The sequence below is a fragment of the Anomaloglossus baeobatrachus genome, chromosome 5 (assembly GCF_048569485.1).
Source record: "Anomaloglossus baeobatrachus isolate aAnoBae1 chromosome 5, aAnoBae1.hap1, whole genome shotgun sequence".
NCBI lineage: Eukaryota > Metazoa > Chordata > Amphibia > Anura > Aromobatidae > Anomaloglossus > Anomaloglossus baeobatrachus.
Window position 1 is genome coordinate 505,943,483 of NC_134357.1, and position 14,859 is coordinate 505,958,341.

The 14,859-nt window shown below is 63.3% G+C and overlaps 1 protein-coding gene and 1 long non-coding RNA gene across 2 annotated transcripts in view; both read left to right on the top strand.

Moving 5' to 3' along the window:
• Positions 1–14,859, top strand: part of LOC142311966 (uncharacterized) — a 244,957-nt gene that overhangs the window by 144,339 nt on the left and 85,759 nt on the right. The gene's annotated exons all lie outside the window — the stretch shown is intronic.
• Positions 1,710–13,686, top strand: LOC142310433 (uncharacterized). The gene is made up of 2 exons (XR_012754152.1): positions 1,710–1,989; positions 13,223–13,686. It is a non-coding gene; the product is annotated as an uncharacterized LOC142310433 (long non-coding RNA).

A 14,859-nucleotide genomic window follows, 5' to 3' on the forward strand; every position in this document is an offset into this window, starting at 1 on the left:
AGTCATTTTGTGCTTCTTCCATTTTCTAATAATTGTGTCAACAGTTGTTGCTTTCTCACCAAGCTGCTTGCCTATTGTTCTGTAGCCCACCCCAGCCTTGTGCAGGTCTACAATTTTATCCCTGATGTCCATAGACAGCTGTTTGTTCTTGGCCATGGTGGAAAGGTTGGAGTGTGATTGATTGAGTGTATAGACAGGTGTCATACATATATTATTTTCCTTTGTGTGTTACAGCTGAACACACACAAAAAAATGGGCTGGTGTTACGGGGTGTGACGAGGTAAGTTGGAACAGGGGCACCTACACTGACCCTAGGGTGCTAGGGTGGCCCTAGCTGTTCCTAAAGATATGTCTAATGGTGATGATGATTGGGCCACCTTTCTAAGTATGGCTCCTGAATAGCCCTAGTCTATAACCCCCAGGGAGGGCTGGGACAGGAGTGGTTTATCCCACACAAATAGATAAGGAAAACTCAAACTCACTGCACACACAGAGGTAAGACAATATGTGCACAGGAGGAAATTTAGGGGCCTTCAACCAACAACAATTTTAAGATCTCTCCACTAGAGATGAGTGGACCCATTAAAGTTCAGTTCGGTGGCTTCCTCCAGATTTACCCTTTACCCCAATTGAAGTCACTAATAGCGCAGTTCCGGTCTCCGCCCACATACATCCAGTCATAAACAGATCAATTCCAAGGGCAGGTGGGCGTTGTTTTTCCATTATTAATATTATTTTTCTTTTTTTGCTGCACACTTCATCTTATCATGCTGTTTTTACAGCCAGTGTGCGCCGTTCAAACACTGCAAGCAGCTTGTACTGGCTGAGCACAGAGATGCATGCACGAGTGATGTTCATACATAAAGCACCGAAACTCTAATTGTATGGTAAAGTCTGTGTTTGGTACAAACACCGAACCTCAGGTTTGCTCATCTCTACTCTACACAGGTATTCAATGGGGTTTAGATCCGGACTCATTGCTGCCCCTTCAGAACACTCCAGCACTTTGTTTTGATCCATTTCTGGGGGCTTCTTGAAGTATGTTTGGGGTCATTGTCCTGCTAAAAGACCCATGACCTAAGACACCAACCCAGCTTTCTAATACAGGGCACTACATTGTAACCCAAAATCCTTTGGTAATCTTCAGATTTCATGATGTCTTGCACAGTCAAGGCCCCCAGTGCCAGAGGCAGCAAGACCACCTCAAACATAGAACCTTCACCATATTTGACTTTTACAAATGCAGAATGAAAGATTTTTTTGCAGTTTAAAAAACACATGAAAAATTCGGCATCTGCACCAAATACACATCAAATACGAGGGAAAGCACAAAAAATGCGATAATCTGAAAAAATTATCATTGCGTAATTGGGTGCAGACACCTGCAGAAAATAAAAACCTCAGTATTTATGTAACGTGTGAACATGGTCTTACAACACAAAGCGAGATGTCGTACAGTGAAGCCCCATAAAGAGGAGGAAGTTCTGGCTGCTACAACTATGAAAGGGCAAAAATAACCCCGCAGCTCCCAACCGTCCCGGCTCCAGCGGACACAACTGGATTTGGGTCTGTGCCCTGCAGTCTCGGGCAGTGGCTGAATGTCCCTCACTGCCACCGACCCTCTGACAACTCCTCTGCCCGGGAGAAAGGAAAGGAAAATGTGTGCGGAGGGAATAATGCACCGAGCAGAGGTTAGGTAGAGGCTAGATCGGAGTTGATTTTTTGAGGTGGGAGGAGTGATTTCATGAAATCATGATGTCACCGGAAAAGGCGGGGCTTTCTCAGTGCCGTGCAGATCTGTGGGCGGGAAGCAGCAGTGCTCGGGCTCGTCTGTGCAGAGCGCACGGATCCTGACCCTGAGGTGGGGAAGAGTCAGCGTTTCCTCATTAGTTATAGCTCTGGGGTCTCAGCCTGGATGTTGGGGGCACAGAGCAGCGTCTCCTGTCAGTGCTGGGGCTGCAGCTCGTGTATGTCTCAGGCTTCAATCAGGTAAGTGTCTTATGGGGGTTACACGGAGCAGGGATGATACTGTACGTTTGGGGGGCTTGCACTGGCCGGGGGATGACGCTGTACGTTTGGGGGGGCTTGCACTGGCCGGGGGGATGACGCTGTATGTTTGGGGGGGCTTGCACTGGCCGGGGTGCGACGCTGCACGTTTGGGGGGGATGGCACTGGCCGGGGGGGCGATGCTACACGTTTGGGGGGGCTCGCACTGGCCGCGGTGCGACGCTGCACGTTTGGGGGGGCTCGCACTGGCCGCGGTGCGACGCTGCACGTTTGGGGGGGATCGCACTGGCCGCGGTGCGACGCTGCACGTTTGGGGGGGCTCGCACTGGCCGGGGTGCGACGCTGCACGTTTGGGGGGGATGGCACTGGCCGGGGGGCAACGCTGCACGTTTGGGGTGGCTCGCACTGGCCGGTGGCGACGCTGTACGTTTGGGGGGGCTCGCACTGGCCGGGGGGCGACGCTGCACGTTTGGGGGGATGGCACTGGCCGGGTTGGTGACGCTGCACGTTTGGGGGGGCTCGCACTGGCCGGGTTGGTGACGCTGCACGTTTGGGGGGGCTCGCACTGGCCGGGGGGCGACGCTGCACGTTTGGGGGGGCTCGCACTGGCCGGGGGGCGACGCTGCACGTTTGGGGGGATGGCACTGGCCGGGTTGGTGACGCTGCACGTTTGGTGGGGCTCGCACTGGCCGGGGGGTGACGCTGCACGTTTGGGGGGACTCGCACCGGCCGCGGTGCGACGCTGCACGTTTGGGGAGCTCGCACTGGCCGGGGGGATGATGCTGTACGTTTGGGGGGGCTCGCACTGGCCGGGGGGCGACGCTGCACGTTTGGGGGGGGCTCACACTGGCCGGGGGGATGATGCTGTACGTTTGGGGGGGCTCGCACTGGCCGGGTGGATGACGCTGTACGTTAGGAGGGGTTCGCACTAGCCGGGGGGCGACGCTGCACGTTTGGGGGGATGGCACTGGCCGGGGGGCGACGCTGCACGTTTGGGGGGGCTCGCACTGGCCGGGGGGGATGACGCTGTACGTTTGGGGGGGCTCGCACTAGCCGGGGGGCGATGCTGCACGTTTTGGGGGCTCGCACTGGCCGGGGGGAAGACACTGTACATTTGGGGAGGCTCGCACTGGCCGGGGGGATGATGCTGCACGTTTGGGGGGGCTCGCACTGGCCGTGGGACGACGCTGCACGTTTTGGGGGGATGGCACTGGCCGGGTTGGTGACGCTGCACGTTTGGGGGGGCTCGCACTAGCCGGGGGGCGACGCTGCACGTTTAAGGGGGCTCGCACTGGCCGCGGTGCGACGCTGCACGTTTGGGGGGGCATCGCACTGGCCGCGGTGCGACGCTGCACGTTTGGGGGGGCTCGCACTGGCCGGGGGGCGACGCTGCAGGTTTGGGGGGATGGCACTGGCCGGGTTGGTGACGCACGTTTGGGGGGGCTCGCACTGGCCGCGGTGCGACGCTGCACGTTTGGTGGGGCTCGCTGGCCCGCGGTGCGACGCTGTGCACGTTTGGGGGGGATGGCACTGGCCGCGGTGCGACGCTGCACGTTTGGGGGGGATGGCACTGGCCGCGGTGCGACGCTGCACGTTTGGGGGGGATGGCACTGGCCGGGGGGCGATGCTGCACGTTTGGGGGGGCTCGCACTGGCCGCGGTGCGATGCTGCACGTTTTGGGGGGGATCGCACTGGCCGCGGTGCGACGCTGCACGTTTGGGGGGGCTCGCACTGGCCCGGGGGGCGACGCTGCACGTTTGGGGGGATGCACTGGCCGGGTTGGTGACGCTGCACGTTTGGGGGGGCTCGCACTGGCCGCGGTGCGACGCTGCACGTTTGGGGGGGCTCACACTGGCCGGTGGGATGATGCTGTACGTTTGGGGGGGCTCGCACTGGCCGCGGTGCGACGCTGCACGTTTGGGGGGGGCTCGCACTGGCCGGGGGGCGACGCTGCACGTTTGGGGGGGGCTCGCACTGTGCCGGGGTTGCGACGCTGCACGTTTGGGGGGGCTCGCACTGGCCGGGGTGCGACGCTGCACGTTTGGGGGGGATGGCACTGGCCGGTGGGCAACGCTGCACGTTTGGGGGTGGCTCGCACTTGGGCCGGTGGGCGATGCTGTACGTTTGGGGGGGGCTCGCACTGGCCGGGGGGCGACGCTGCACGTTTGGGGGGATGGCACTGGCCGGGTTGGTGACGCTGCACGTTTGGGGGGGCTCGCACTGGCCGGGGGGCGACGCTGCACGTTTGGGGGGGCTCGCACTGGCCGGGGGCGACGCTGCACGTTTGGGGGGGGCTCGCACTGGCCGAGGGGGGCGACGCTGCACGTTTGGGGGGCTCGCACTGGCCGGGGGGCGACGCTGCACGTTTGGGGGGGCTCGCACTGGGCCGAGGGGGGCGACGCTGTACGTTTGGGGGGATGGCACTGGCCGGGTTGGTGACGCTGCACGTTTGGGGGGATGGCACTGGCCGGTTGGTGACGGCTGCATGTTTGGTGGGGCTCGCACTGGCCGGGGGGCGACGCTGCACGTTTGGGGGGGCTTGCATGGCCGGCGGGGGCGACGCTGCACGTTTGGGGGGGCTCGCACTGGCCGGGGGGGCGACGCTGCACGTTTGGGGGGGCTCGCTCGGCACCTGGCGGGGCGACGCTGCACGTTTGGGGGGCTCGCACTGGCCGGGGTGCGACGCTGCACGTTTGGGGGGATGGCACTGGCCCGGGGGGGCAACGCTGCACGTTTGGGGTGGCTCGCACTGGCCGAGTGGGCGACGCATGTACGTTTGGGGGGCTCGCACTGGACGGGGCGACGCTGTACGTTTGGGGGGCTCGCACTGGCCGCTGGGGGCGACGCTGCACGTTTGGGGGGATGGCACTGGCCGGGTTGGTGACGCTGCACGTTTGGGGGGCTCGCTCTGGCCGGGTTGGTGACGACTGCACGTTTGGGGGGGCTCGCACTGGCCGGGGGGCGACGCTGCACGTTTGGGGGGGCTCGCACTGGACGGGGGGCGACACTGCACGTTTGGGGGGATGGCACGGCCGGGTTGGTGACGCTGCACGTTTGGGGGGGACTCGCACTGGCCGCGGTGCGACGCTGCACGTTTGGGGAGCTCGCACTGGCCAGGGGGGATGATGCTGTACGTTTGGGGGGGCTCGCACTGGCCGGGGGGCGACGCTGCACGTCTTGGGGGGGGGCTCACACTGGCCGGGGGATGATGACTGCACGTTTGGGGGGGCTCGCACTGGCCGGGTGTGATGACGCTGTACGTTAGGAGGGCTTCGCACTAGCCGGGGGCGACGCTGCACGTTTGGGGGGGATGGCACTGGCCGGGGGCGACGCTGCACGTTTGGGGTGGCTCGCACTGGCCGGGGGGCGACGCTGCACGTTTGGGGGATGGCACTGGCCGGGTTGGTGACGCTGCACGTTTGGGGGGGCTCGCACTGGCCGGGGGGCGACGCTGCACGTTTGGGGGGGCTCGCACTGGCCGGGGGGCGACGCTTGCACGTTTGGGGGGGCTCGCACTGGCCGGGGCGACGCGCTGCCGTTTGGGGGGATGGCACTGGCCGGGTTGGTGACGCTGCACGTTTGGTGGGGCTCGCACTGGCCGGGGGGTGACGCTGCACGTTTGGGGGGACTCGCACCGGCCGCGTGCGACGCTGCACGTTTGGGGAGCTCGCACTGGCCGGGGGGATGATGTCTGTACGTTTGGGGGGGCTCGCACTGGCCGGGGGGCGACTGCTGCACGTTTGGGGGGGGGCTCACACTGGCCGGGGTGATGATGCTGTACGTTTGGGGGTGCTCGCACTGGCCGGTGTGGATTGACGCTGTACGTTAGGAGGGGTTCGCACTAGCCGGGGGGCGACGCTGCACGTTTGGGGGGGGATGGCACTGGGCCGGGGGCGACGCTGCACGTTTGGGGTGGCTCGCACTGGCCGGGGGGCGACGCTGCAACGAATTGGGGGGGCTCGCACTGGCCGGGGGGATGACGCTGTACGTTTGGGGGGGCTCGCACTAGCCGGGGGGCGATGCTGCACGTTTTGGGGGCTCGCACTGACCGGGGGAAGACACTGTACATTTGGGGAGGCTCGCACTGGCCGGGGGGATGATGCTGCACGTTTGGGGGGGGCTCGCACTGGCCGTGGGACGACGCTGCACGTTTGGGGGGATGGCACTGGCCAGGTTGGTGACGCTGCAAGTCGTTTGGGGGGGCTCGCACTGGCCGGGGGGCGACGCTGCACGTTTAAGGGGCTCGCACCTGGCCGGGGGGCGATGCTGCACCGTTTGGGGGGCTCGCACTGGCCGCGGTGCGACGCTGCACGTTTGGGGGGGATCGCACTGGCCGCGGTGCGACGACTGCACGTTTGGTGGGGCTCGCAACTGACGCTGCAGGTTTGGGGGGATGGCACTGGCCGGGTTGGTGACGCTGCACGTTTGGGGGGGCTCGCACTGGCCGCGGTGCGACGCTGCACGTTTGGGGGGCTCGCACTGGCCGCGGTGCGACGCTGCACGTTTGGGGGGGCTCACACTGGCCGCGGTGCGACGCTGCACGTTTGGGGGGGCTCGCACTGGCCGCGGTGCGACGCTGCACGTTTGGGGGGGCTCACACTGGCCGGTGCGACGCTGCACGTTTGGGGGGGGCTCGCACTGGCCGGGGTGCGACGCTGCACGTTTGGGGGGGCTCGCACTGGCCGCGGTGCGACGCTGCACGTTTGGGGGGGCTCGCAGTGGCCAGGGGGTGACGCTGCATGTTTGGGGGGCTCGCAGTGGCCAGGGGGCGACGCTTCACGTTTGGGGGGGCTCGCACTGGCCGCGGTGCGAAGCTGCACGTTTGGGGGGGCTCGCACTGGCCAGGGGGTGACGCTGCATGTTTGGGGGGCTCGCAGTGGCCAGGGGGCGACGCTTCACGTTTGGGGGGGCTGGCACTGGGCAGGGGGCGACGCTTCACGTTTGGGGGGGCTGGCACTGGGCAGGGGGGATGACGCTGTATGTTTGGGGGGGCTTGCACTGGCCGGGGGGATGACGCTGTATGTTTGGGGGGGCTTGCACTGGCCGGGGTGCGACGCTGCACGTTTGGGGGGGCTTGCACTGGCCGGGGGGATGACGTTTTATGTTTGGGGGGGCTTGCACTGGCCGGGGTGCGACGCTGCACGTTTGGGGGGGATGGCACTGGCCGGGGGGCGATGCTGCACGTTTGGGGGGGCTCGCACTGGCCGCGGTGCGACGCTGCACGTTTGGGGGGGATCGCACTGGCCGCGGTGCGACGCTGCACGTTTGGGGGGGCTCGCACTGGCCGCGGTGCGAAGCTGCACGTTTGGGGGGGCTCGCAGTGGCCAGGGGGTGACGCTGCATGTTTGGGGGGCTCGCAGTGGCCAGGGGGCGACGCTTCACGTTTGGGGGGGCTGGCACTGGGCAGGGGGCGACGCTTCACGTTTGGGGGGGCTGGCACTGGGCAGGGGGCGACGCTGCACGTTTGGGGGGCTGACAGGGGGCAACGCTGCACGTTTGGGGGGCTGGCACTGGGCAGGGGGCGACGCTGCACGCTTGGGGGGGCTCGCACTGGCCGGGGGGCGACGTTGCACGTTTGCGGGGCTCGCAGTGGCCAGGGGGTGACGCTGCATGTTTGGGGGGCTCGCAGTGGCCAGGGGGTGACGCTGCATGTTTGGTGGGCTCGCAGTGGCCAGGGGGTGACGCTGCACGTTTGGGGGGCTCGCAGTGGCCAGGGGGCGACGCACGTTTGGGGGGCTCGCAGTGGCCAGGGGGTGACGCTGCATGTTTGGGGGGCTCGCAGTGGCTAGGGGGTGACGCTGCATGTTTGGGGGAATCGCAGTGGCCAGGGGGTGACGCTGCATGTTTAAGGGGGGGGGGGGGCTCGCGGAGGGCGACGCTGCACGTTTGGGGGGTTCTCGCTGGGCAGTGGTGCGTGTTGTTGTGGGCTCTCGCGGGGCAGTGGTGCTTGTTGTTGTGGGCTCTCGCGGGGCAGTGGTGCTTGTTGTTGTGCGCTCTCGCGGGGCATTGGTGTGTGTTGTTGTGCGCTCTCGCGGGGCAGTGGTGCGTGTTGTGGGGGCTCTCGCGGGGCAGTGGTGCGTGTTGTGGGGGCTTTCGCGGGGCAGTGGTGCGTGTTGTGTGGGCTCTCGCGGGGCAGTGGTGCGTGTTGTGGGGGCTCTCGCGGGGCAGTGGTGCGTGTTGTGGGGGCTCTCGCGGGGCAGTGGTGCGTGTTGTGGGGGCTCTCGCGGGGCAGTGGTGCGTGTTGTGGGGGCTCTCGCGGGGCAGTGGTGCGTGTTGTGGGGGCTCTCGCGGGGCAGTGGTGCGTGTTGTGGGGGCTCTCGCGTGGCAGTGGTGCGTGTTGTGGGGGCTCTCGCGGGGCAGTGGTGCGTGTTGTGGGGGCTCTCGCGGGGCAGTGGTGCGTGTTGTGGGGGCTCTCGCGGGGCAGTGGTGCGTGTTGTGGGGGCTCTCGCGGGGCAGTGGTGCGTGTTGTGGGGGCTCTCGCGGGGCAGTGGTGCGTGTTGTGGGGGCTCTCGCGGGGCAGTGGTGCGTGTTTTGGGGGCTCTCGCGGGGCAGTGGTGCGTGTTTTGGGGGCTCTCGCGGGGCAGTGGTGCGTGTTTTGGGGGCTCTCGCGGGGCAGTGGTGCGTGTTTTGGGGGCTCTCGCGGGGCAGTGGTGCGTGTTTTTGGGGGCTCTCGCGGGGCAGTGGTGCGTGTTTTGGGGGCTCTCGCGGGGCAGTGGTGCGTGTTTTGGGGGCTCTCGCGGGGCAGTGGTGCGTGTTTTGGGGGCTCTCGCGGGGCAGTGGTGCGTGTTGTGGGGGCTCTCGCGGGGCAGTGGTGCGTGTTGTGGGGGCTCTCGCGGGGCCTCTCTCCCTGCGAGCCCCCCCCGACGTGCAGCCTCTCTCTCCCTGCGAGCCCCCCCGACGTGCAGCCTCTCTCTCCCTGCGAGCCCCCCCGACGTGCAGCCTCTCTCTCCCTGCGAGCCCCCCCGACGTGCAGCCTCTCTCTCCCTGCGAGCCCCCCCGACGTGCAGCCTCTCTCTCCCTGCGAGCCCCCCCGACGTGCAGCCTCTCTCTCCCTGCGAGCCCCCCCGACGTGCAGCCTCTCTCTCCCTGCGAGCCCCCCCGACGTGCAGCCTCTCTCTCCCTGCGAGCCCCCCCGACGTGCAGCCTCTCTCTCCCTGCGAGCCCCCCCGACGTGCAGCCTCTCTCTCCCTGCGAGCCCCCCCGACGTGCAGCCTCTCTCTCCCTGCGAGCCCCCCCGACGTGCAGCCTCTCTCTCCCTGCGAGCCCCCCCGACGTGCAGCCTCTCTCTCCCTGCGAGCCCCCCCGACGTGCAGCCTCTCTCTCCCTGCGAGCCCCCCCGACGTGCAGCCTCTCTCTCCCTGCGAGCCCCCCCGACGTGCAGCCTCTCTCTCCCTGCGAGCCCCCCCGACGTGCAGCCTCTCTCTCCCTGCGAGCCCCCCCGACGTGCAGCCTCTCTCTCCCTGCGAGCCCCCCCGACGTGCAGCCTCTCTCTCCCTGCGAGCCCCCCCGACGTGCAGCCTCTCTCTCCCTGCGAGCCCCCCCGACGTGCAGCCTCTCTCTCCCTGCGAGCCCCCCCGACGTGCAGCCTCTCTCTCCCTGCGAGCCCCCCCCCCCCCCCGACGTGCAGCCTCTCTCTCCCTGCGAGCCCCCCCCCCCCGACGTGCAGTCTCTCTTGGGGGCGCACTGGGCAGGGGGTGACGCTGCATGTTTGGTGGGGGCAAAGGGGGGCCCTGTGTGTGTGTGTGTGTGTGTGTGTGTGTGTGGGGCCGTGTGTGTGGGGGGCCGTGTGTGTGTGGGGGGCCGTGTGTGTGTGGGGGGCCGTGTGTGTGTGGGGGGCCGTGTGTGTGTGGGGGGCCGTGTGTGTGTGGGGGGCCGTGTGTGTGTGGGGGGCCGTGTGTGTGTGGGGGGCCGTGTGTGTGTGTGGGGCCGTGTGTGTGTGTGGGGCCGTGTGTGTGTGTGGGGCCGTGTGTGTGTGTGGGGCCGTGTGTGTGTGTGGGGCCGTGTGTGTGTGTGGGGCCGTGTGTGTGTGTGGGGCCGTGTGTGTGTGTGGGGCCGTGTGTGTGTGTGGGGCCGTGTGTGTGTGTGGGGCCGTGTGTGTGTGTGTGTGGGGCCGTGTGTGTGTGTGTGTGGGGCCGTGTGTGTGTGTGTGTGTGTGGGGCCGTGTGTGTGTGTGTGTGTGGGGCCGTGTGTGTGTGTGTGTGGGGCCGTGTGTGTGTGTGTGTGGGGCCGTGTGTGTGTGTGTGTGGGGCCGTGTGTGTGTGTGTGTGGGGCCGTGTGTGTGTGTGGGGCCGTGTGTGTGTGGGGGGCCGTGTGTGTGTGGGGGGCCGTGTGTGTGTGGGGGGCAGTCTGTGTGTGTGGGGGGCAGTCTGTGTGTGTGGGGGGCAGTCTGTGTGTGTGGGGGGCAGTCTGTGTGTGTGGGGGGCAGTCTGTGTGTGTGGGGGGCAGTCTGTGTGTGTGGGGCAGTCTGTGTGTGTGTGGGGCAGTCTGTGTGTGTGGGGGGCAGTCTGTGTGTGTGGGGGGCCGTCTGTGTGTGTGGGGGCCGTCTGTGTGTGTGTGGGGCCGTGTGTGTGTGTGTGTGTGGGGCCGTGTGTGTGTGTGTGTGTGGGGCCGTGTGTGTGTGTGTGTGTGTGGGGCCGTGTGTGTGTGTGTGTGTGTGGGGCCGTGTGTGTGTGTGTGGGGCCGTGTGTGTGTGTGGGGCCGTGTGTGTGTGTGTGGGGCCGTGTGTGTGTGTGTGTGTGGGGCCGTGTGTGTGTGTGTGTGGGGCCGTGTGTGTGTGTGTGTGTGGGGCCGTGTGTGTGTGTGTGTGTGGGGCCGTGTGTGTGTGTGTGTGTGTGTGTGTGGGGCCGTGTGTGTGTGTGTGTGGCCGTGTGTGTGTGTGTGTGTGGGGCCGTGTGTGTGTGTGTGGGGCCGTGTGTGTGTGTGTGTGTGGGGCCGTGTGTGTGTGTGTGTGTGGGGCCGTGTGTGTGTGTGTGTGTGTGTGTGTGTGGGGCCGTGTGTGTGTGTGTGTGGCCGTGTGTGTGTGTGTGTGTGGGGCCGTGTGTGTGTGTGTGGGGCCGTGTGTGTGTGTGTGGGGCCGTGTGTGTGTGTGTGGGGCCGTGTGTGTGTGTGTGGGGCCGTGTGTGTGTGTGTGGGGCCGTGTGTGTGTGTGGGGCCGTGTGTGTGTGTGTGGGGCCGTGTGTGTGTGTGTGGGGCCGTGTGTGTGTGTGTGGGGCCGTGTGTGTGTGTGTGGGGCCGTGTGTGTGTGTGTGGGGCCGTGTGTGTGTGTGTGGGGCCGTGTGTGTGTGTGTGGGGCCGTGTGTGTGTGTGTGGGGCCGTGTGTGTGTGTGTGGGGCCGTGTGTGTGTGTGGGGCCGTGTGTGTGTGTGTGGGGCCGTGTGTGTGTGTGTGTGGGGCCGTGTGTGTGTGTGTGTGGGGGCCGTCTGTGTGTGTGTGTGTGTGGGGCCGTCTGTGTGTGTGTGTGTGGGGCCGTCTGTGTGTGTGTGTGTGGGGCCGTCTGTGTGTGTGTGCTGGCCGTGTGTGTGTGTGTGTGTGGGGCCGTGTGTGTGTGTGTGTGTGTGTGGGGCCGTGTGTGTGTGTGGGGCCGTGTGTGTGTGTGTGTGTGGGGCCGTGTGTGTGTGTGTGTGTGTGGGCCGTGTGTGTGTGTGTGGGGCCGTGTGTGGGGCCGTGTGTGTGTGTGGGGCCGTGTGTGTGTGTGGGGCCGTGTGTGTGTGTGGGGCCGTGTGTGTGTGTGGGGCCGTGTGTGGGGCCGTGTGTGTGTGTGTGGGGCCGTGTGTGTGTGTGGGGCCGTGTGTGTGTGTGGGGCCGTGTGTGTGTTGGGTTGGGCTCGCAGGGAGAGAGGCTGAACGTTGGGTGGGGGGAGAGGCTGCATGTTGGGGGGGGGGAGAGGCTGCACGTTGGGGGGAGCTTGCAGGGGGGAAGAGGCTGCATGTTGGGGGGGGAGCTTGCAGGGGGGAAGAGGCTGCACGTTGGGGGGGGGGGAGCTTGCAGGGGAAGAGGCTGCATGTTGGGGGGGGAGGTTGGGGGGGAGCTTGCAGGGGAAGAGGCTGCATGTTGGGGGGGAGCTTGCAGGGGGGAGGGAGGCTGCACGTTGGGGGGGGAGCTTGCAGGGGAAAGAGGCTGCACGTTGGGGGAGCTTGCAGGGGGAAAGAGGCTGCACGTTGGGGGGGGAGCTTGCAGGGGGAGAGAGGCTGCACGTTGGGGGTGGAGTTTGCAGGGGGAAAGAGGCTGCACGTTGGGGGGGAGCTTGCAGGGGAAAGAGGCTGCACGTTGGGGGGGAGCTTGCAGGGGGAGAGAGGCTGCACGTTGGGGGGTGGAGTTTGCAGGGGGAGAGAGGCTGCACGTTGGGGGGGGAGCTTGCAGGGGGAGAGAGGCCCTGCACGTTGGGGGGGGAGCTTGCAGGGGGAAAGAGGCTGCACGTTGGGGGGGGAGCTTGCAGGGGGGAAGAGGCCTGCATTTTGGGGGGGGAGCTTGCAGGGGGGAAGAGGCTGCACGTTGGGGGGGGGAGCTTGCAGGGGGAAAGAGGCTGCATGTTGGGGGGGAGGATGCAGGGGGAGAGAGGCTGCACGTTGGGGGGGAGCTTGCAGGGGGGAAGAGGCTGCATGTTGGGGGGGAGCTTGCAGGGGGAAGAGGCTGCACGTTGGGGGGGGGAGCTTGCAGGGGGAAAGAGGCTGCACGTTGGGGGGGGGGAGCTTGCAGGGGGAGAGAGGCTGCACGTTGGGGGGGGGAGCTTGCAGGGGGAGAGAGGCTGCACGTTGGGGGGGGGAGCTTGCAGGGGGAGAGAGGCTGCACGTTGGGGGGGGGGAGCTTGCAGGGGGAGAGAGGCTGCACGTTGGGGGGTGGAGTTTGCAGGGGGAGAGAGGCTGCACGTTGGGGGGGGGGGAGCTTGCAGGGGGAGAGAGGCTGCACGTTGGGGGGGGAGCTTGCAGGGGGAAAGAGGCTGCACGTTGGGGGGGGGGGGAGCTTGCAGGGGGAGAGAGGCTGCACTTTGGGGGGGAGAGAGGCTACACGTTGGGGGGGAGCTTGCAGGGGAGAGAGGCTGCACGTTGGGGGGGAGGCTGCACGTTGGGGGTGGAGCTTGCAGGGGGAAAGAGGCTGCACGTGGGGGCCGAGCTTGCAGGGAGAGAGGCTGCACGTGGGGGGCTCGTGCTGGGCAGGGGGCCGTGTTGCACTTTGTGGAAGGTGTGCTATTAATCTTCTCCTTTGTTTTTCTAACACAGTTTGTGACTACTGGCACTGGGTGTAATTGCCCCCCGTCGTCCCACCTTAGAGACTGAGAGAACAGTGTGGTCTAATGCACATCACACCTCCTGTGTCCTCCAATGTATTCAGCAAGAGGATTTTTATGGTAAATGGAGAAATACAATTTTTACACCTAAAACGCACGGGACTCGGATACAAAAGATTTTTTTTTCTTTCATTGTCGCCAATGTCCAACATGGCTTTATTCTACGTATTAATTTGTAAAGTTGATTGTTACAGTGTATATTTGTATCCCCGACCTTCTGTCTCCTCCCCATTACCCTGTAGACTGTAGCCCCTGAGGGCAGGGTCCGCTCCCCTCTGTACCCGTCTGTGAGGATTAGTTTATTCACTGTAATTTATATCTGTATTTTGGGTGTAACCCATTCCATGTACAGCATGGAATAAATGTTCTCTATAAAAATAAAACTGTATAAATATATTTCTCCTTCTTTTTTTTTTTTTTTTTTAAATTGATATACTTATTTTAATAAAACTGTTCTAGAAGTTTGGGCTGAATGTTCATTTCTATAATGATAACGCTCGGTGTGACATTAGTGAGCAGTCACTGCCGGTCGGGCTGCGGTCACAGTGTTGTAGGTAGTTTCCAAAACATCTCAGCCCTCACATGTAGACCCACAGTAAACTGATCAGATCTCGCTGACAATTTATTTCTGTCTTTAGCAGCGCCTGATCCTCTTATGCCCCCCCATGTTATTAGGCCCCAGTCCTGTTTCACCGTGTTCCCCTCCTTTGGTGGCAACATAACTCCATGAGGCTCACACCGCTGATTCCGGTCATATGGGGCGAAACGTTTTTTTTTTCTTTAAATTTAAAGGGACGTAAGTTGCTTTTTGCTGAGCGTCTGAAGCTGTTGCCACCGCTGTTCCATAGGACGGGCTCTGGCAGAGGTGACACTACATATTTTACAGAGGGTAACAATACGTCTTAGAAATTTTGAGAAGTATTTTTAGCCGCTGAGGAGAACATCATAATTTGCAGCAACTCAAAATGATAGTACATACAGTAGATGGGTATCTATAAGGCCCTTTCAGATGTCCGTGTTTAAACAGGTGCAAGCCACACGTACCAGTATGGTTGTCCGTGTGGTACCGGTTAAAAAAAAAAGTAAGATACTGAAATGAATGTTTTTTGGTTTTGGTTTTTTTTTTTTGTTTTTTTTTTTGTTTAATGTGGAAAGCCTGAAAAATTAAAGATATAGGAAGATAAATAGAGCTTATAGAATAGTGTTCTAGAGATAGTTAGCTTGACCAGCATTTTTACACCATTTTTATTTTTTAATTTAAAAAAAAAAGTGGGGTCCCCCCAACTTTCATATCCAGCACAGGAACAGCAGCAGCTGTAGGCTGAAATCCTCAGCTCTTTGCAGTACCTTGGCTGGTTATGAAAAATAGAGGGGATCCCACGCTTATTCTTTACATTTTTAGATTAAAAAAAATTACGTGTGGTCCCCTCTATTTTTACTAAAAAAACAGCCATGGTACAGCAGACAACTGGGGGATGATATTCTTAGGGTGGAAAGGGCCATGGTTATTTGGCCCTTTCAGCCTAACAATAGCAGCCCACAGACGCCCGAGAAGTGGCACATCAATTA